Raw genomic sequence first — 21,651 nt, 5'->3', positions numbered from 1 at the left:
AAAGAACATGCCTACAACTGTGAACATTTGGTTTTCTTTTTATGTAAAGCAAACAACAAATAGGACAAAATAAATGAAAAGTTCAGTGTGCATAATTATTCACCCCCTAAAGTCAGTACTTTGTAGAGCCTCCTCTTACGTCAATTACAGCTGCAAGTCGCTTTGGATAAGTCTCTATGAGCTTTCCACATCTTGCCCATTCCTAAAGGCAAAACTGCTCCAGCTCCTTCAAGTTAGATGGTTTCTTCTGGTGAACAGCAATCTTCAAGTCTGACCACAGATTCTCAATTGGAGTAAGGTCAGGGCTTTGACTATGCTACTGCAAAACATTTACATGTTTCCCCTTAAACCACTCGAGTGTTGCTTTATCAGTATGCTTTGGGTCATTGTCTTGTTGGAAGGTGAACCTGCATCCCAGTGTGAAATCACTGACAGACTGAAACAGGTTTTGCTCAAGAATATCCGTGTAATTTGCACCATCCATTTTCCCTCTCCCTACTGCCCCAAAACATCCCCACAGTATGATGCTGCCACCACCATTTTCAATGTAAGGATGATGTACTTGGGGTGATGAGCTGTGTTGGTTTGGCGGCAGACATAGCGTTTACCTTGGTGGCCAAAAAGTTAAATTTTAGTCTCATTTGACCATAGCACCTTCCTCCATACATTTGGGGAGTCTCCCACGTCTTTTGGCAAACTCAAAACAAGCTTTACAATTCTTGTGTGTAAGTAAAGGCTTTTTTGCCCACTCTTCCATAAAGGCCACCTCTATGGAGGGTACATATTATTTTGGTCGTATTGAGAGATACTCTTGTCTTTGCTTGGGAACTCTGCAGCTCCTTCAGGGTTACTTTTGGTCTCGGTGCTACCTCTGTAATTAATGCCCTCCTTGCCCGGGCTGAGAATTTTGGTGGATGGCCCTCTCTTGGCAGGTATGTTGTTGTACCATGTTCTTTCCATCTGATGATGATTGATGGTGCTCCGGGGGATCATCAGAGATTGGGATATTTTTTCTTTTTTTTATAACCCAACCCTGACTTGTACTTCTCAACTTTGTCCCTGACTTGTTTGGAGATCTCCTTGGTCTTTATTGTGGTGTTTGGTTAGCGGTGCTTCATGCCAAGGCTGCCACCAGGGATTTCAGGGCCCCATACTGGCAAAATTTTCGGGCCCCCTTGAGACTCCGCCCAGGCACCACCCCAACTCCGCCTCCACCTCAGCTCTGCCTCCACACCTCAAAACTTCCACAGTCCCACCCCTCACTCTTGTAAAAAGTCCATTTATGCACCAAGTCCTCGCCAATCACATATTAATAGTTCCCATCGAACACCAGATTACATACATAGCCGGCAGCTTTTGTTTTGGCCAAAAGATTTTTGAAGCCGCCACCACGACAAGGATACTCTTCTGGCCGGTCCTCTAACCTATTAAACATTTGTTAAAACATCCAATATAGGTATATTTTTATTTAATTTTCTTTAAGAGAATGTGTCACACACATTTTTTTAAATGACCAATACTACCACATACAAGGAACAAATACCGCCACACCATGACCAGAGCACATATTACCACCACATAGTGACCGGATAATACCACATACAGGGACAAATACCATCACACCATGGCTAGACCACATATAACCACCACATAGTAACCAAATAATATCACATACAAAGGAGAAATACTGCCACACCATAACCAGATCACATATTACCACCACATAATGACCAAATAATACAATACTGATCATTAATAAAAAACAAAATACTAATATTACCATAAGTGCCAATATACACGAGAGCTCTGTATATAGTGTCATTGTACAGGTAATAAAGGGATCACCAGTGACATACACGAGCTCTGTATATAATGTATACTGTACAAGTAATACAGTGAAAACCATTGATATTATACACAGGAGCTCTGTATATAGTGTATAGTGTACAGGTAATATAGTGAACACCAGTGATATTATACATAGGAGCTTTGTATATAGTGTAGGTGTACAGGTAACACTGACTAACTAGTGACGTCTCTAGTAGAAGTCCTTCATCGTTGCTTTTCTTTTTTATTCAGTGCAGACTGCCATCACTTCTTCCAGCCAAAACTTGTCTCTGCATAAAATAACAGTTATCTAGAGCACCTCTTGCAGAGCACATTCCCCACTTTTTCCACTTCTACTCACCTGAATACAGACGTGCACCCACCATTAATATATCATTACTTATTATGCAACCCACCACTCAAAATATAAATTGTAATCCACCACTGCACCCCCACTAACTATAGATATCCACTTCCCCACCTAATATATAAATTAGTTAGCACCCATACTCTTTCCACCAATTCAATCAGTCACACTCATGAAACCTCAACGCCCCCACTCTGCACTCCATCATTTGCAGTCCCTCATCCCCACTCTAAACTCCATCATTTGCAGTCCCTCATCCCCTCTCTGTACTTCATCATTTGCAGTCCCTCTTCACCCCACTCCATCATTTGCAGTCCCTCATCCCCCCACTCTATTTGCAGCCCCCCCTCACTCCATCATTTGCAGCCCCCCCACGCCATCATTTTCAGCCCCCTCCCACTCACTCCATCATTTGCAGTTCCTCGTCCCCCCTCACTCCATGTCTTGCAGCCCCCCTCACTCCATGACTTCCAGCCCCCCTCACTCCCTGACTTGCAGCCCCCTCACTCCCTGACTTGCAGCGCCCCTCACTACCTGACTTGCCGCCCCCCTCACTCCATGACTTGCAGTCCCCCCTCACTCCATGACTTGCAGCCCCCCCTCACTCCATGACTTGCAGCCCCCCCTCATTCCATGACTTGCAGCCCCCCCTCACTCCATGACTTGCAGCCCCTCCTCACTCCATGACTTGCAGCCCCCCTCACTCCCTGACTTGCAGCCCCCCTCACTCCCTGACTTGCAGCGTCCCTCACTACCTGACTTGCCGCCCCCCTCACTCCATGACTTGCAGTCCCCCCTCACTCCATGACTTGCAACCCCCCTCACTCCGTGACTTCCAGACCTCCCTCACTCCATGACTTCCAGACCTCCGTCACTCCATGATTTCCAGACCCCCCTCACTCCATGACTTCCATACCCCCCTCACTCTGTGACTTCCAGACCCCCCCCTCACTCTGTGACTTCCAGAACCCCCCCCTCACTCTGTGACTTTCAGACCCTCTCCCCTCACCTATTTAATTCATGTAAGAAAGAAAAAGGAAAAAAAAAAGTTTGACCATACTTACCATCACCTGCAGGCGCAGCTCGGCTTCTGCTGTCCTGGCAACGCTGTAGGTGCTTTCCCGGAGCTCCGCAGCCATGCATCCCCTGCTCCTTCATACTTCTCCTGACTTCTGGATGATGTCATCGCATACGCGCCGTCACCTGACCAGAAGTCAGGAGAAGTATTAAGGTAAGAGGCTGTGTGGCTGCGGAGCTCCGGGAAAGCACACAGCTCCGAAGTGTGCGCCTTCCCTTTGGCGGCGCACTTCCCGGCACTCGCCGCATTATTACACCATGGGGCCGGTGAGCAGCAGAATCACAAGAGGGGGGGCACCTTCTACTCACCTGAATACAGACGTGCACCCACCATTAATATATCATTACTTATTATGCAACCCACCACTCCAAATATAAATTGTAATCCACCACTGCGCCCCCACTAACTATAGATATCCAATTCCCCACCTAATATATAAATTAGTTAGCACCCATACTCTTTCCACCAATTCAATCAGTCACACTCATGAAACCTCAACGCCCCCACTCTGTACTCCATCATTTTCAGTCCCTCATCCCCACTCTGTACTTCATAATTTGCAGTCCCTCTTCACCCCACTCCATCATTTGCAACACCCCCCTTACACCATCATTTGCAGCCCCCGCTTACACCATTATCTGCAGCCCCCCTCACTCCATAATTTGCAGCCCCCGTCTCTTTCTTGCAGCCCCCCTCACTCCATGACTTGTAGCCCCCCTCACTCCATGACTTGCAGCCCCCCTCACTCCACGTCTTGCAGCCCCCCTCACTCCATGACTTGCAGCCCCCCCTCACTCCCTGACTTGCAGCCCCCCTAACTCCCTGACTCGCAGCCCCCCTAACTCCCTGACTTGCAGCCCCCCTCACTCCATGACTTGCAGCCCCCCTCACTCCATGACTTGCAGCCCCCCCTCACTCCATGACTTCCAGACCCCCCCTCACTCCATGACTTCCAGACCCCCCTCACTCCATGACTTCCAGACCTCCGTCACTCCATGACTTCCAGACCCCCCTCACTCCATGATTTCCAGACCCCCCTCACTCCATGACTTCCAGGCCCCCCCTCACTCTGTGACTTCCAGACCCCCCCCCCTCACTCTGTGACTTTCAGACCCTCTCCCCTCACCTGTTTAATTCATGTAAGAAAGAAAAAGGAAAAAAAAAAAGTTTGACCATACTTACCATCACCTGCAGGCGCAGCTCAGCTTCTGCTGTCCTGGCAACGCTGTAGGTGCTTTCCCGGAGCTCCGCAGCCATGCAGCCCCTGCTCCTTCATACTTCTCCTGACTTCTGGATGATGTCATCACATACGCGCCATCACCTGAACAGAAGTCAGGAGAAGTATTAAGGTAAGGGGCTGTGTGGCTGCAGAGCTCCGGGAAAGCACAGAGCTCCGAGGTGTGCGCCTTCCCTTTGGCGGCGCACTTCCCGGCACTCGCCGCATTATTACACCATGGGGCTCTCTGTACTGCTGCTCACCAGGCCCCATACAGCAGTAAGTGCAGTAATGCCCTGATGGCGGCCCTGATGACCAAGCCTCATTTTTAAAATCTGACTGGTGTCACTTTATGAGGTAATAACTCTGAAACGCTTCAATGGATCCCACTGATTCTGAGGTTGTTTTTCGTGACATATTGTACTTCATGATTGTGGTAAGATTTGTTCGATATGACTTGCGTTTATTTGTGAAAAAATTGGAAATTTGGTAAAAATGTTGAAAATTTTGCAATTTTCCAACCTTTAATTTTTATGCCCTTAAACTAGAAGGTTATGTCACACAAAATAATTAAATTAACATTTCCAACATGTCTACTTTACATCAGTAAAATTTTTGAAACATCATTTTTTATTGTTAGGAAGTTATAAGGGTTAAAAGTTGACCAGCGATTTCTCATTTTTCCAACAAAATCTACAAAACCATTTTTTTAGGGACCACATCACATTTGAAGTGACTTTAGGGGGCCTATATGACAGAAAATACACAAAATTGACACCATTCTAAAAACTGCACCCCTCAAGGTGCTCAAAACCACATTCAAGAAGTTTATTAACCCTTCAGGTGCTTCACAGGAACTGCAGCAATGTGGAAGGAAAAAATGAACTTAACTTTTTTCAAAATGTTTTTACTTTAGACCCAATTTTTTTTTATTTTCACAAGGGTAACAGGAGAAAATGGACCCCAAAATTTGATGTGCAATTTCTTCTGAGTACACCGATACCCCATATGTGGGGTAAAACTATTGTTTGGGCGCCTGGCAGGTCTCGGAAGCGCGGTTTGACTTTTTGAATGCAAAAATGGCTGGCATCAAGAGTGGATGCAATGTCGCATTTGGGGAGCATCTAATGTGCCTAAACGCCTAAACAATGGAAACCCCCAACAAGTGACCTTATTTTGGAAACTAGACCCCTCAAGGAATGTATCTAGATGTGTGGTGAGCACCTTGAACCCCAAAGTGCTTCAACAAAAATTTTTCCAACAAAAATGTTCTTTTAGTGACAATTTTTTTTGGTTCACAACGGTAGATGGAGAAAATGCACTGTACAATTTTGTGTGCAATTTCTCCTGAGTGCGCCAATACCCTATATGTAGTCAAAAACTATTTTTGAGGCACATTGCAAAGCTCAGAAGAGAAGAAGCGCCATATTAGAGTTCAGATTTTGCTGGAATAGTTTGAGGATGTCATGTCACATTGGCCGAGCCCCTGAGGTGCCAGAACAGAAGAAACCTTCTATAAGTGACAACATTTTACAAACTACACCTCTTAATGAATTCATCTAGGGGGTGCAGTGAGCATGTTGACACAACGTGTGCCTCACAGAAATTTATACAATTGGGTGGTGAAGAAGGAATAATTACATTTTTACAACTAAAATGTTGTTTTAGCCCCAAATTTTTATAAGGGCTAATAGGAAAAAATCGACCTCTCAGTTTGTTGTACAATTTCTCCTGATTGCAACAATGCCCTACATGTAATCGGGAAATACTTTTCAGGCATAGTGCAAAACTCAGAAGGGAAGGAGCGCCATATTATAGTGCAGATTTTACTGTTATTTTTTACCTGTGCCATGACCTACATGAAGAGACCCTGAGATGCCAGGACAGCAGAATCCCCCCAAAAGTGATCCCATTTTGCAAACTACACTTCTCAATGAATTCATTTAAGGGTGCAGTGATTATATTGACACCACAGGTGTGTCACAGAATTTTTATTCCATTTACCATTGGGCAGTGAAGTAAAAATAATTACATTTTTACCACAAAAATGTTGTTTTAGCCCCACATTTTTCCAAGGGGAAATGGGCAAAAATGGCACCAACATTTCTCACACAGTTTCTGCTGAACGTGTCAATACCCAATATGTGGCTGTACAGTACTGCTTAGCCACACGGCAAGTCTCGGGAGGGACGGAGTGCTATTTGCCTCCTGGAGCACAGATTTTCCTAGAATATTCTTCGGGTCAGTACGATTATAGTGATAACATATTTATATAATTTTTTTTTATGTTTTGGCGCTTTTACACAATAAAAACTTTTATAGAAAAAAATTTTTGCATCGCTTTATTCTGAGAGCTGTAACTTTATAATTTTTCCGCTGACAGAGCTCTATGGCGGGTTGTCTTTTGCGGGACAAGATGAAATTTTCAGTGATCCCATTTTTATTTACATTTATTGTTTTTATCGCGTTTTATTCAAATTTTTTCCAGCGGTATGATGAAAAAGCGTAGATTGCCTCGTTTTGTGTTTTTTTTACAGCGTTCACTGAAGGGGTTAACTATTGTGACAATTTTATAGATCTGGTCATTCCAGACGCAGCGATACCAAATATGTGCTCTTTTGTTTTTTTACATGAAAATTTGTATTTTTTGGAGTCATTTTTATTTATTTTATAAAAAAAATGTCAATTTTTTTTTTTTACTTTTTTACTTAGTCCCTTAGACTTTTACTTTTTTTCACTTTAATCACAGGCATAATGCATTGCAATACATTATACCTGCACAGAAGCTTCTTAGACCATGTTATGCACATAGTCTAAGAAGCTTTCTGTAGTTTAGTGACTCGGGGGTCACCATGGCAACAATAGGGCCCCTGCAATGACATCGCGTGGGAGCCGATCTTGAAGGGGGGGGTGTCTCCTCCCTCATCCTGCCTCTTAAATGTTGTGATCGCTCTCAATCGTAGCATTTAGGGGGTTAAACAGCCAGGCGCCGCGCTGGCACCGTCCCTGGCTGTTAGTGCAGGAGCTCGGCCATTAGCAGTGCTGAGCTCCTGCGGTGATCGGGGGTGGGAGGTGCTGATATATCAGCACCTTCTGCGCGCTCAAGCTGTGATCGGTCAGTCAGATTGACTGACCGATCACAGCGATCTGGGTGCGGGGACCGATGGCATTAATTTACTAATATACTTTGATTACCCCCGGTGTCCCATTTGTCTGGGCACCTCGGCACTTCTACTGATGTTACACTTGGATGCCCGATCTGCAACATACAAACTCAGTGACAGCAGACATCATAGTTAACATTGCATTTAGATGCCTCACATATGAATGTGTTGTCAGAGGAAGTGCAAAAGATCTAGACAAACGAGACAGTGAGGGTAGTCAAAGTATGTTAGTAAATTAAAAGTAGAAAACATTGTATACTCCCCATTTCCTTGTACAACCGATGGCAAAAATTATGGAATCACCGGGCTCGGAGGATGTTCATTCAGTTGTTTAATGTTGTTGAAAAAAAGCAGATCACAGACATGGCACCAAACTAAAGTCATTTCAAATGGCAACTTTAGGGCTTTAAGAAACACTAAAAGAAATCAAAATTAAAAATGTGGTACTCCGTAAGGGTAATTTTTTTTCAGACCAAGCAGAGGGAAAAAATTATGGGATCACTCAATTCTGAGTGAAAAATTATGGAATCATGAACAATAAACACACAAAAAACACTCCAATACATCACTAGTATTTTGTTGCACCACATCTGGCTTTTATAACAGCTTGCAGTCTCTGAGGCATGGACTTAATGAGTGACAAACAGTACTCTTCATCAATCTGGCTCCAACTTTCTCAGTTTGCTGTTGCCAGATCAGCTTTGCAGGTTGGAGCCAAACATCCTATCAATTGATGGGATAAGAAAACTGTCCAAAATATCAATGTAAACTTGGGCATTTATTGAAGATGTAATGACAGTCATCTCCCCAGTGCCTTTACCTGATATGCAGCCCCATATCATCAATGACTGTGGAAATTTGCATGTTCTCTTCATGCAGTCATCTCTATAAATCTCATTGGAACGGCACCAAACAAAAGTTCCAGCATCATCACCTTGCCCAATGCAGATTCGCGATTCATCACTGAATATGACTTTCATCCAGTCATCCACAGTACACAACTGCTTTTCCTTTGCCCATTGTAACCTTGTTTTTTTCTGTTTAGGTGTTAATGATTGCTTATGTGTAGCTTTTCTGTATGTAAATCCCATTTCCTTTAGGCGGTTTCTTACAGTTCGGTCACAGACATTGACTCCAGTTTCCTCCCATTCGCTCCTCATTTGTTTTGTTGTGCATTTCCTGTTTTGGAGACATATTGCTTTAAGTTTCCGGTCTTGACGCTTTGATGTCTTCCTTGGTCTACCAGTATGTTTGCCTTTAACAACCTTCCCATGTTGTTTGTATTTGGTCCAGATTTTAGACACAGCTGACTGTGAACAACCAACATCTTTTGCAACATTGCGTGATGATTTACCTTCTTTTAAGAGTTTGATAATCCTCTCACTTGTTTCAATTGATATCTCTCGTGTTGGAGCCATGATTCATGTCAGTCCACTTGGTGCAACAGCTCTCCAAGGTGTGATCACTCCTTTTTAGATGCAGACTAACGAGCAGATCTAATTTGATGCAGGTGTTAGTTTTGGAAATTAAAATTTACAGGGTGATTCCAGATTTTTTTCCTCAGAATTGAGTGATTCCATAATTTTTTCCCTCTGCTTGGTCAGAAAAAAATTACCCTTACTGAGTACCACATTTTTAATCTTGATTTCTTTTAGTGTTTCTTAAAGCCCTAAAGTTGCCATTTGAAATGACTTTAGTTTTGTGCCATGTCTGTGATCTGCTTTTTTTTTCAACAACATTGAACAACTGAATGAATATCCTCCGAGCCCGGTGATTCCATAATTTTTGCCAGGTGTTGTACTTATTTGTATCACTGTAATAACCACCATTGGTCTCCCCCATCTTGTTCTTTGTAAAAAAAAATTGTAGTTGTTGTTTAAATAATTGTAACTTTGTGTGATGTTTCTTATTGTGGAGGTATCCTGAGCTTAAATTGAGGGAATTTTTCCTACATACAGCGCTAAGTATAAATGAGTACACCCCCTTTGAAAAGTAAGATTTCAATCAATATTTCACTGAACATGAGAACAATTTCTAACATTTTGACAAGACTAGGTCTCATAGAACATTTTAGTCACCCATAACATGATAGGTCAGGTTAATAATATAACTTTTATTACAAAACCTTCAGTTTTAAACAAATTAGTTGATTAAAAAATGAGTACACCCCACATCAAAAACTACTACGTCAAGAATTTTCTATGACCTCCATGATTTTTATGGACAGCACCAAATCTAGGCATGGAATGAATAAGTTGGCAACATTGCCAATTCTGACATATGCTCAGAACGAGCTCCTTTGTCACTGTGTGATATCCTTTTCAATTCACAGTGACAGTGCACTCCTTCGTCAGCTCTGATGAGAAGTGACGAGCCAGCAAGAGAGTGCACTGTCAGTGTGCATTATAAAAGCAATGAGATTGTTACATTAAATAGGTAAACATTTAGGATTAAATCAAAATTAGGTTTGGATCACCCCTATAAGGCCACGGCCCCACTATCAATATTTGGTCAGTATTCGGTCAGTATTTTTTCTCAGGCATGGGTGATAAATGCAGAATTGGAACACTTATTTCTATTATACCTTTTCTCGGATTGTTCCTCACCTGGTTTCGTCTCCCACTCCTGAGAAAAATACTGACCGAATACTGATAGTGGGTCTGTGGCCTTAGGGCTCATTCAGACGTCTGTGCAAATTGGTCCAAGCATTGACCGCAATGCACAGCCTGGCTGCAGTTTGTACATGGCCGGGAAAGGGGTGAAGAAAAAAAAAAATTTCATCTTGATGCTCACCTGTCCCGCAGCAGTTCGGTCCTTCAAGCATCTCCCTCCAGCCACCTCTTTACTCATCTTCACTCTGCTGGGACTTTCGGTGCTGATCAAGCCACCAATGTCCAAACCTAGTCAGCGTGCGACATGTGTCACTTGGGGCACTAACCAGACCTGGGCAACTCATTACACTAATCACGATATAAAAGGCCTACATGACGCCATAAGCTGCATAGTGAAAATAGAGGAAGACATCGGGTGCCATGGAGAAGTGAAGCAGAGACCAAAGAGCTACGGAGAGAACCCAAGAAGATGGTGGTAGAACGGCTAACTAGTAAGGTGTTATTTATTTATTTCATTCAGTCTACACTCATTCTGCTCTGGGGTCACCCTCGACCATAATAAAGCACATTCGATTTGCATTGAATTTTATTAGACTTTCACATTGCTAGTTTCCAGCTTTCCCATCAGCTCACAGTGTGGATGATTCACTAATGTTCTGCTACTACGGTATAAGGGACACACAAAGAAAGTTCATTACCACACAAAACCAGAGAGGAGGAGAAATCACTAGAGAAGGTGGGAATTGGATGTTTTGTTCCCACATTTGGCCCCCAGGATGTTTTGCCCCCGCACATTTCACCCCCGCACATATCGCCCCCAGTTTGCCCCGGTCCGGGGGCGAAATGTGCGGGGGCGAATCTTCCTGGGGGCGAAATGTGCAGGGGTGAAATGTACCTGGGGACGAACTGATGGGGGCAAATTGCTGGGGGCGAAACTTCCTATAACCAGAGAAGGTATAGTGTGCATTATGGAGAAAAAGGTAATATAAGTGATAGAGGCGCACATACACATCGTACACACACGGCTCCGCTCCGTATACACACGGCTCTGCTCCATACATGTCGTACACGCCCAGTCCTGCAGACGCTGACGTCACTGCTTTCTGGGTCTTCTATCCTTGGGTTACGATATCGGAGAGAATGAGACACAGGACAGGATGTATGTGTCAAACAAGCTCTAACTTTATTACAAAGCATAGGGTTTATATACACCCTGAAGGCAGGAAATGGATTTACCATATATGGTCCGATTATACAATTTATCACACAAAGACTGGTTTCTGTTCTCGTGATGTCTATGCTTGTGTTGAAACATTTAATCCCCCCCCCCTCACTCTGTGACTTTCAGACCCTCTCCCCTCACCTATTTAATTCATGTAAGAAAGAAAAAGGAAAAAAAAAAAAGTTTGACCATACTTACCATCACCTGCAGGCGCAGCTCGGCTTCTGCTGTCCTGGCAACGCTGTAGGTGCTTTCCCGGAGCTCCGCAACCATGCATCCCCTGCTCCTTCATACTTCTCCTGACTTCTGGATGATGTCATTGCATACGCGCCGTCACCTGACCAGAAGTCAGGAGAAGTATTAAGGTAAGAGGCTGTGTGGCTGCGGAGCTCCGGGAAAGCACACAGCTCCGAGGTGTGCGCCTTCCCTTTGGCGGTGCACTTCCCGGCACTCGCCGCATTATTACACCATGGGGCCCGGTGAGCAGCAGAAGCACAAGAGGGGGGGCCCCTTCTACTCACCTGAATACAGACGTACACCCACCATTAATATATCATTACTTATTATGCAACCCACCACTCCAAATATAAATTGTAATCCACCATTGCGCCCCCACTAACTATAGATATCCACTTCCCCACCTAATATATAAATTAGTTAGCACCCATACTCTTTCCACCAATTCAATCAGTCACACTCATGAAACCTCAACGCCCCCACTCTGTACTCCATCATTTTCAGTCCCTCATCCCAACTCTGTACTTCATAATTTGCAGTTCCTCTTCATCCCACTCCATCATTTGCAACACCCCCCTTACACCATCATTTGCAGCCCCCCCTTACACCATCATTTGCAGCCCCCGCTTACACCATTATCTGCAGCCCCCCTCACTCCATAATTTGCAGCCCCCGTCTCTATGTCTTGCAGCCCCCCTCACTCCATGTCTTGCAGCCCCCCCTCACCCCTGACTTGCAGCCCCCCTCACTCCATGACTTGCAGCCCCCCTCACTCCACGTCTTGCAGCCCCCCTCACTCCATGACTTGCAGCCCCCCTCACTCCCTGACTTGCAGCCCCCCTCACTCCCTGACTTGCAGCCCCCCTCACTCCATGACTTGCAGCCCCCACTCACTCCATGACTTCCAGACCCCCCTCACTCCATGACTTCCAGACCCCCCTCACTCCATGACTTCCAGACCTCCGTCACTCCATGACTTCCAGACCCCCCTCACTCCATGATTTCCAGACCCCACTCACTCCATGACTTCCAAGCCCCCCCTCACTCTGTGACTTCCAGACCCCCCCCCCCCCTCACTCTGTGACTTTCAGACCCTCTCCCCTCACCTATTTAATTCATGTAAGAAAGAAAAAGGAAAAAAAAAAAGTTTGACCATACTTACCATCACCTGCAGGCGCAGCTCGGCTTCTTAAACTAGAAGGTTATGTCACACAAAATAATTAAATTAACATTTCCAACATGTCTACTTTACATCAGTAAAATTTTTGAAACATCATTTTTTATTGTTAGGAAGTTATAAGGGTTAAAAGTTGACCAGCGATTTCTCATTTTTCCAACAAAATCTACAAAACCATTTTTTTAGGGACCACATCACATTTGAAGTGACTTTAGGGGGCCTATATGACAGAAAATACACAAAATTGACACCATTCTAAAAACTGCACCCCTCAAGGTGCTCAAAACCACATTCAAGAAGTTTATTAACCATTCAGGTGCTTCACAGGAACTGCAGCAATGTGGAAGGAAAAAATGAACTTAACTTTTTTCAAAATGTTTTTACTTTAGACCCAATTTTTTTTTATTTTCACAAGGGTAACAGGAGAAAATGGACCCCAAAATTTGTTGTGCAATTTCTTCTGAGTACACCGATACCCCATATGTGGGGTAAAACTATTGTTTGGGCGCCTGGCAGGTCTCGGAAGCGCGGTTTGACTTTTTGAATGCAAAAATGGCTGGCATCAAGAGTGGATGCAATGTCGCATTTGGGGAGCATCTGATGTGCCTAAACAATGGAAACCCCCAACAAGTGACCTTATTTTGGAAACTAGACCCCTCAAGGAATGTATCTAGATGTGTGGTGAGCACCTTGAACTCCAAAGTGCTTCAACAAAAATTTTTCCAACAAAAATGTTCTTTTAGTGACAATTTTTTTTTTGTTCACAAGGGTAGCTGGAGAAAATGCACTGTACAATTTTGTGTGCAATTTCTCCTGAGTGCGCCAATACCCTATATGTAGTCAAAAACTATTTTTGAGGCACATTGCAAAGTTCAGAAGAGAAGAAGCGCCATATTACAATTCAGATTTTGCTGGAATGGTTTGAGGATGTCATGTCACATTGGCCGAGCCCCTGAGGTGCCAGAACAAAAGAAACCTTCCATAAGTGACAACATTTTACAAACTACACCTCTTAATGAATTCATCTAGGGGGTGCAGTGAGCATGTTGACACAACGTGTGCCTCACAGAAATTTATACAATTGGGTGGTGAAGAAGGAATAATTACATTTTTACAACTAAAATGTTGTTTTAGCCCCAAATTTTTATAAGGGCTAATAGGAAAAAATCGACCTCTCAGTTTGTTGTACAATTTCTCCTGATTGCAACAATACCCTACATGTAATCGGGAAATACTTTTCAGGCATAGTGCAAAACTCTGAAGGGAAGGAGCGCCATATTATAGTGCAGATTTTACTGTTTTTTTTACCGGTGCCATGACCTACATGAAGAGACCCTGAGATGCCAGGACAGCAGAATCCCCCCATAAGTGATCCCATTTTACAAACTACACTTCTCAATGAATTCATTTAAGGGTGCACTGATTATATTGACACCACAGGTGTGTAACAGAATTTTTATTCCATTTACCATTGGGCAGTGAAGTAAAAATAATTACATTTTTACCACAAAAATGTTGTTTTAGCCCCACATTTTTCCAAGGGGAAATGGGCAAAAATGGCACCAACATTTCTCACACAGTTTCTGCTGAACGTGTCAATACCCAATATGTGGCTGTACAGTACTGCCTAGCCACACGGCAAGTCTCGGGAGGGACGGAGCGCTATTTGCCTCCTGGAGCACAGATTTTCCTAGAATATTCTTCGGGTCAGTACGATTATAGTGATAACATATTTATATAATTTTTTTTTATGTTTTGGCGCTTTTACACAATAAAAACTTTTATAGAAAAAAAATATTTTTGCATCGCTTTATTCTGAGAGCTGTAACTTTATAATTTTTCCGCTGACAGAGCTCTATGGTGGGTTGTCTTTTGCGGGACAAGATGAAATTTTCAGTGATCCCATTTTTATTTACATTTATTGTTTTTATCGCGTTTTATTCAAATTTTTTCCAGCGGTATGATGAAAAAGCGTAGATTGCCTCGTTTTGTGTTTTTTTTACAGCGTTCACTGAAGGGGTTAACTATTGTGACAATTTTATAGATCTGGTCATTCCAGACGCAGCGATACCAAATATGTGCTCTTTTGTTTTTTTACATGAAAATTTGTATTTTTTGGAGTCATTTTTATTTATTTTATAAAAAAAATGTCAATTTTTTTTTTTTACTTTTTTACTTAGTCCCTTAGACTTTTACTTTTTTTCACTTTAATCACAGGCATAATGCATTGCAATACATTATACCTGCACAGAAGCTTCTTAGACCATGTTATGCACATAGTCTAAGAAGCTTTCTGTAGTTTAGTGACTCGGGGGTCACCATGGCAACAATAGGGCCCCTGCAATGAGATCGCGGGGGAGCCGATCTTGAAGGGGGGGGTGTCTCCTCCCTCATTCTGCCTTTTTAATGTTGCAATTACTCTCAATCGTAGCATTTAGGGGGTTAAACAGCCAGGCGCCGCGCTGGCACTGTCCCTGTCTGTTAGTGCAGGCCATTAGCAGTGTTGAGCTCCTGCGGCGATCGGGCAGGAGGTGCAAAGGTGTGTATATACTGATAGACCATGTGACACTTAGATTGCACACAGGTGGACTTCCTTTCACTAAGCATGTGACTTATGAAGGTAACTTCTTGCACCAGAAATTTTTAAGGGCTTGATAGCAAAAGGGGTGAAAACATAAGAACATGCCAATTTTTAGTTATTTGATACCATAAATAATTAATGTATGCCTATATTTTTCACACATCACCAACTTAGACTATTTAGTGCTGATGCATCACACACAAATCGGGTTACAAAAATATTTAAACACTAGTTGTAATCTAACAAAATAGGTAAAAAGCCAAGGGAGGTGAATACTTTCGCAAGCCACTGTAGAACTGCTCCAAAAACAGTATCATTAAAGGAATTATCCAGCACTGTGAATATGGTTTCTACAGATGTATCTCTCACAGCTGTGTCTAAAATCTGGACCAAATACAAACAACATGGGAAGGTTGTTAAAGGCAAATATACTGGTAGACCAAGGAAGACATCAAAGCGTCAAGACCGGAAACTTAAAGCAATATGTCTCCAAAACAGGAAATGCACAACAAAACAAATGAGGAGCGAATGGGAGGAAACTGGAGTCAATGTCTGTGACCGAACTGTAAGAAACCGCCTAAAGGAAATGGGATTTACATACAGAAAAGCTACACATAAGCCATCATTAACACCTAAACAGAAAAAACAAGGTTACAATGGGCTAAGGAAAAGCAATTGTGTACTGTGGATGACTGGATGAAAGTCATATTCAGTGATGAATCGCGAATCTGCATTGGGCAAGGTGATGATGCTGGAACTTTTGTTTGGTGCCGTTCCAATGAGATTTATAAAGATGACTGCATGAAGAGAACATGCAAATTTCCACAGTCATTGATGATATGGGGCAGCATGTCAGGTAAAGGCACTGGGGAGATGACTGTCATTACATCTTCAATAAATGCCCAACTTTGCATTGATATTTTGGACAGTTTTCTTATCCCATCAATTGATAGGATGTTTGGGGATGATGACATAATTTTTCAAGATGATAATGCATCCTGCCATAGAGCAAAAACTGTGAAAACATTCCTTGAAGAAGACATATAAGGTCAATGTCATGGCCTCCAAATAGTCCGGATCTCAATCCAATTGAAAATCTTTGGTGGAAGTTGAAGAAAATGGTCCATGACAAGGCTCCAACCTGCAAAGCTGATCTGGCAACAGCAATCTGAGAAAGTTGGAGCCAGATTGATGAAGAGTACTGTTTGTCAATCATTAAGTCCATGCCTCAGAGACTGCAAGCTGTTATAAAAGCCAGAGGTGGTGCAACAAAATACTAGTGATGTATCGGAGTGTTCTTTTGTGTGTTTATTGTTCATGATTCCATAATTTTTCCCTCAGAATTGAGTGATTCCATAATTTTTTCCCTCTGCTTGGTCTGAAAAAAATTACCCTTACTGAGTACCACATTTTTAATTTTGATTTCTTTTAGTGTTTCTTAAAGCCCTAAAGTTGCCATTTGAAATGACTTTAGTTTGGTGCCATGTCTGTGATCTGCTTTTTTTCAACAACATTAAACAACTGAATGAATATCCTCCGAGCCCGGTGATTCCATAATTTTTGCCAGGTGTTGTACTTATTTGTATCACTGTAATAACCACCATTGGTCTCCCCCCTCTTGTTCTTTGTAAAAAAAAATTGTAGTTGTTTAAATAATTGTAACTTTGTGTGATGTTTCTTATTGTGGAGGTATCCTGAGCTTAAATTTAGGGAATTTTTCCTACATACAGCGCTAAGTATAAATGAGTACACCCCCTTTGAAAAGTAAGATTTCAATCAATATTTCACTGAACATGAGAACAATTTCTAACATTTTGACAAGACTAGGTCTCATAGAACATTTTAGTCACCCATAACATGATAGGTCAGGTTAATAATATAACTTTCATTACAAAACCTTCAGTTTTAAACAAATTAGTTGATTCAAAAATGAGTACACCCCACATCGAAAACTACTACATCAAGAATTTTCTATGACCTCCATGATTTTTATGAACAGCACCAAATCTTCTAGCCATGGAATGAATAAGTTGGCAACATTGCCAATTCTGACGTATGCTCAGAACGAGCTCCTTTGTCACTGTGTGATATCCTTTTCAATTCACAGTGACAGTGCACTCCTTCGTCAGCTCTGATGAGAAGTGACGAGCCAGCAAGAGAGTGCACTGTCAGTGTGCATTATAAAAGCAATGAGATTATTACATTAAATAGGTAAACATTTAAGTTTGGATCACCCCTATAAGGCCACGGCCCCACTATCAATATTTGGTCAGTATTCGGTCAGTATTTTTTCTCAGGCATGGGTGATAAATGCAGAATTGGAACACTTATTTCTATTATACCTTTTCTCGGATTGTTCCTCACCTGGTTTTGTCTCCCACTCCTGAGAAAAATACTGACCGAATACTGATAGTGGGGCTGTGGCCTTAGGGCTCATTCAGACGTCTGTGCAAATTGGTCCAAGCATTGACCGCAATGCACACCCTGGCTGCAGTTTGTACATGGCCGGGAAAGGGGTGAAGAAAAAAAAAATTTCACCTTGATGCTCACCTGTCCCGCAGCAGTTCGGTCCTTCAAGCATCTCCCTCTAGCCACCTCTTTACTCATCTTCACTCTGCTGGGACTTTCGGTGCTGATCAAGCCACCAATGTCCAAACCTAGTCAGCGTGTGACATGTGTCACTTGGGGCACTAACCAGACCTGGGCAACTCATTACACTAATCACGATATAAAAGGCCTACATGACGCCATAAGCTACATAGTGAAAATAGAGGAAGACATCGGGTGCCATGGAGAAGTAAAGCAGAGACCAAAGAGCTACGCAGAGAACCCAAGAAGATGGTGGTAGAACGGCTAACTAGTAAGGTGTTATTTATTTATTTCATTCAGTCTACACTCATTCTGCTCTGGGGTCACCCTCGGCCATAATAAAGCACATTCGATTTGCATTGAATTTTATCAGACTTTCACATTGCTAGTTTCCAGCTTTCCCATCAGCTCACAGTGTGGATGATTCACTAATGTTCTGCTACTACGGTATAAGGGACACACAAAGAATGTTCATTACCACACAAAACCAGAGAGGAGGAGAAATCACTAGAGAAGGTGGGAATTGGATGTTTTGTTACCACATTTGGCCCCCAGGATGTTTTGCCCCCGCACATTTCACCCCCGCACATATCGCCCCCAGTTCGCCCCGGTCCGGGGGCGAAATGTGCGGGGGCGAATCTTCCTGGGGGCGAAATGTGCAGGGGCGAAATGTACCTGGGGGCGAACTGATGGGGGCAAATTGCTGGGGGCGAAACTTCCTATAACCAGAGAAGGTATAGTGTGCATTATGGAGAAAAAGGTAATATAAGTGATAGAGGCGCACATACACATCGTACACACACGGCTCCGCTCCGTATACACACGGCTCTGCTCCATACATGTCGTACACGCCCAGTCCTGCAGACGCTGACGTCACTGCTTTCTGGGTCTTCTATCCTTGGATTACGATATCGGAGAGAATGAGACACAGGACAGGATGTATGTGTCAAACAAGCTCTAACTTTATTACAAAGCATAGGGTTTATATACAGTCATGGCCAAAAGTATTGAGAATGAGACAAATAGTAATTTTTCCAAAGTTTACTGCTTCATTTTTTGTAATGGCAATTTGCATATACTCCTGAATGTCAAAGAGTGATCAGCTTAACAGCAATTACTGTACTTGCAAAGTCAATATTTGCCCAGAAAATGAACTTTAACCCCCAAAACACATTTCAACATCATTGCAGTCCTCCCTTAAAAGGAGCAGCTAACATCGTTTTAGTGATTGATCCATTAACACAAGTGTGGGTGTTGATGAGGACAGGGCTGGCGATCAATCAGTCATGATTAAGTAAGAATGACATCACTGGACACTTTAAAAGGAGGCTGGTTCTTGGCATCATTGTTTCTCTTCAGTTAACCATGGTTAGCTCTAAAGAAACACGCGCAGCCATCGTTGCACTGCACAAAAATGGCCTAACAGGGAAGAGTATCGCAGCTACAAAGATTGCACCTCAGTCAACAATCTATCGCATCATCAAGAACTTCAAGGAGAGCGCTTCCATTGTTGTCAAAAAGGCTCCAGGGCGCCCAAGAAAGACCAGCAAGCGCCAGGACCGTATCTTAAAACTGTTTCAGCTGCGGGATCGGACTACCAGCAGTGCCGAGCTTGCTCAGGAATGGCAGCAGGCTGGTGTGAGTGCTTCTGCACGCACTGTGAGGCGGAGACTCTTTGAGCAAGGGCTGGTTTCAAGGAGGGCAGCAAAGAAGCCACTTCTCTCCAGAAAAAACATCAGGGACCGACTGATATTCTGCAAAAGGTACAGGGAGTGGACTGCTGAGGACTGGGGCAAAGTCATTTTCTCTGATGAATCCCCTTTTCGATTGTTTGGGACATCTGGAAAACAGCTTATTCGGAGAAGAAGAGGTGAGCGCTACCACCAGTCTTGTCTCATGCCAACTGTAAAGCATCCTGAAACCATTCATGTGTGGGATTGCTTCTCAGCCAAGGGAATCGGCTCACTCACAGTCTTGCCTAAAAACACAGCCATGAATAAAGAATGGTACCAGAATGTCCTCCAAGAGCAACTTCTCCCAACCATCCAAGAGCAGTTTGGCGCCCAACAATGCCTTTTCCAGCATGATGGAGCACCTTGCCATAAAGCAAAGGTGATAACTAAATGGCTCATGGAACAAAACATAGAGATTTTGGGTCCATGGCCTGGAAACTCCCCAGATCTTAATCCCATTGAGAACTTGTGGTCAATCATCAAGAGACGGGTGAACAAACAAAAACCAACAAATTCTGGCAAAATGCAAGCATTGATTATGCAAGAATGGACTGCTATCAGTCAGGATTTGGTCCAAAAGTTGATTGAGAGCATGCCAGGGAGAATTACAGAGGTCTTGAAGAAGAAGGGGCAACACTGCAAATATTGACTTGCTGCATTAACTCATTCTAACTGTCAATATAACCTATTGGTACTCATAATATGATTGCAATTATATTTCTGTATGTGATATAAACATCAGACAAACACTAATAAAAACCAGAGGCCAGCAGATCATGTGAAAATATAATTTTGGTGTCATTCTGAAAACTTTTGGCCATGACTGTACACCCTGAAGGCAGGAAATTGATTTACCATATATGGTCCGATTATACAATTTATCACACAAAGACTGGTTTCTGTTCTCGTGATGTCTATGCTTGTGTTGAAACATTTAATCAGACACATTTAATTAGACACATTTAATCAGATACATTCTGATGACTGGCAAGGACACGTTGGTCTCTATTGATACAAGGAAGGAACATTTAGCTGTTGTTTTGACCTAAAGTAACTGTCAGACGTATGTAGCATAGATGAGGCCTTTAAGCTTGAGGGACCTCATCTTCTGCTATAACATTCTGTTCTTTTGTTCCTTCATTTATCAATATGAATTTCTATATTTTCTTTTAGTAGAACGCTGAATACACATTAGAAAAAACTTAAAAACCAAATAAACCGCAAGACACATTAGCAAAACCTGAAAAATAGCTTGCACTATACCAGCCAACCACCCACCGATACCTTTAAACCAATTAACGGGATTTAGAAAGGAAAAGGTTTTTGCCCACCAGGAATCCTGATTCTTGAGGTTGGCCTCATCATAAAGTCTCCTTAATTTTACCACGTCTTCTAACTTATGTTTCAGCGTCAATACACTAGAATTGTCTATATAATGGCAGCATGCGGGCCCTATTATCTGGCACATTCCTCCTCGTGCCGCTGTTAAATAATCTAGTACAAGGGTATGTTGGTTCGTGACAATAATCAATTGATTCTGTACTGCAAGAGATCCGTTAACTATTTCTAAAATATCCCAAATCTGGTCATCAAGATAGTCCGTAGCTTCTACTAATTTATCCCACATTTGTGTTAACATAGGGTATATAAACAATGCACTGAAAAATTTGTTTACCCCTCCCATTTGAACTATATGGGGTCTCCCACTTGGTCTTTCTTTATTGTCTGCTGATCTCTTATGCAGTGTATGTTTTGGGATAGACAAAGGATCTAGCTGGTCTGGAGTAACAATATAAGCTGCGGGTGTCAATCTGGCTAAAGTACAAGTTCCTGTTACTCCTACTGGGA

At 42.8% G+C, this 21,651-nt stretch overlaps 1 protein-coding gene across 1 annotated transcript in view; it reads left to right on the top strand.

Annotated features, from left to right (window-relative positions):
- Nucleotides 1-21,651, top strand: part of LOC141271424 (uncharacterized) — a 94,646-nt gene that overhangs the window by 34,701 nt on the left and 38,294 nt on the right. The gene's annotated exons all lie outside the window — the stretch shown is intronic.

This window comes from Phyllobates terribilis, unplaced genomic scaffold (genome assembly GCF_046119375.1).
Source record: "Phyllobates terribilis strain yellow unplaced genomic scaffold, ASM4611937v1 Scaffold_5__5_contigs__length_657084704, whole genome shotgun sequence".
Lineage (NCBI taxonomy): Eukaryota > Metazoa > Chordata > Amphibia > Anura > Dendrobatidae > Phyllobates > Phyllobates terribilis.
The sequence above is the reverse complement of the archived record's forward strand: the minus strand, read 5'-3'. Positions and strand labels throughout refer to the sequence as shown.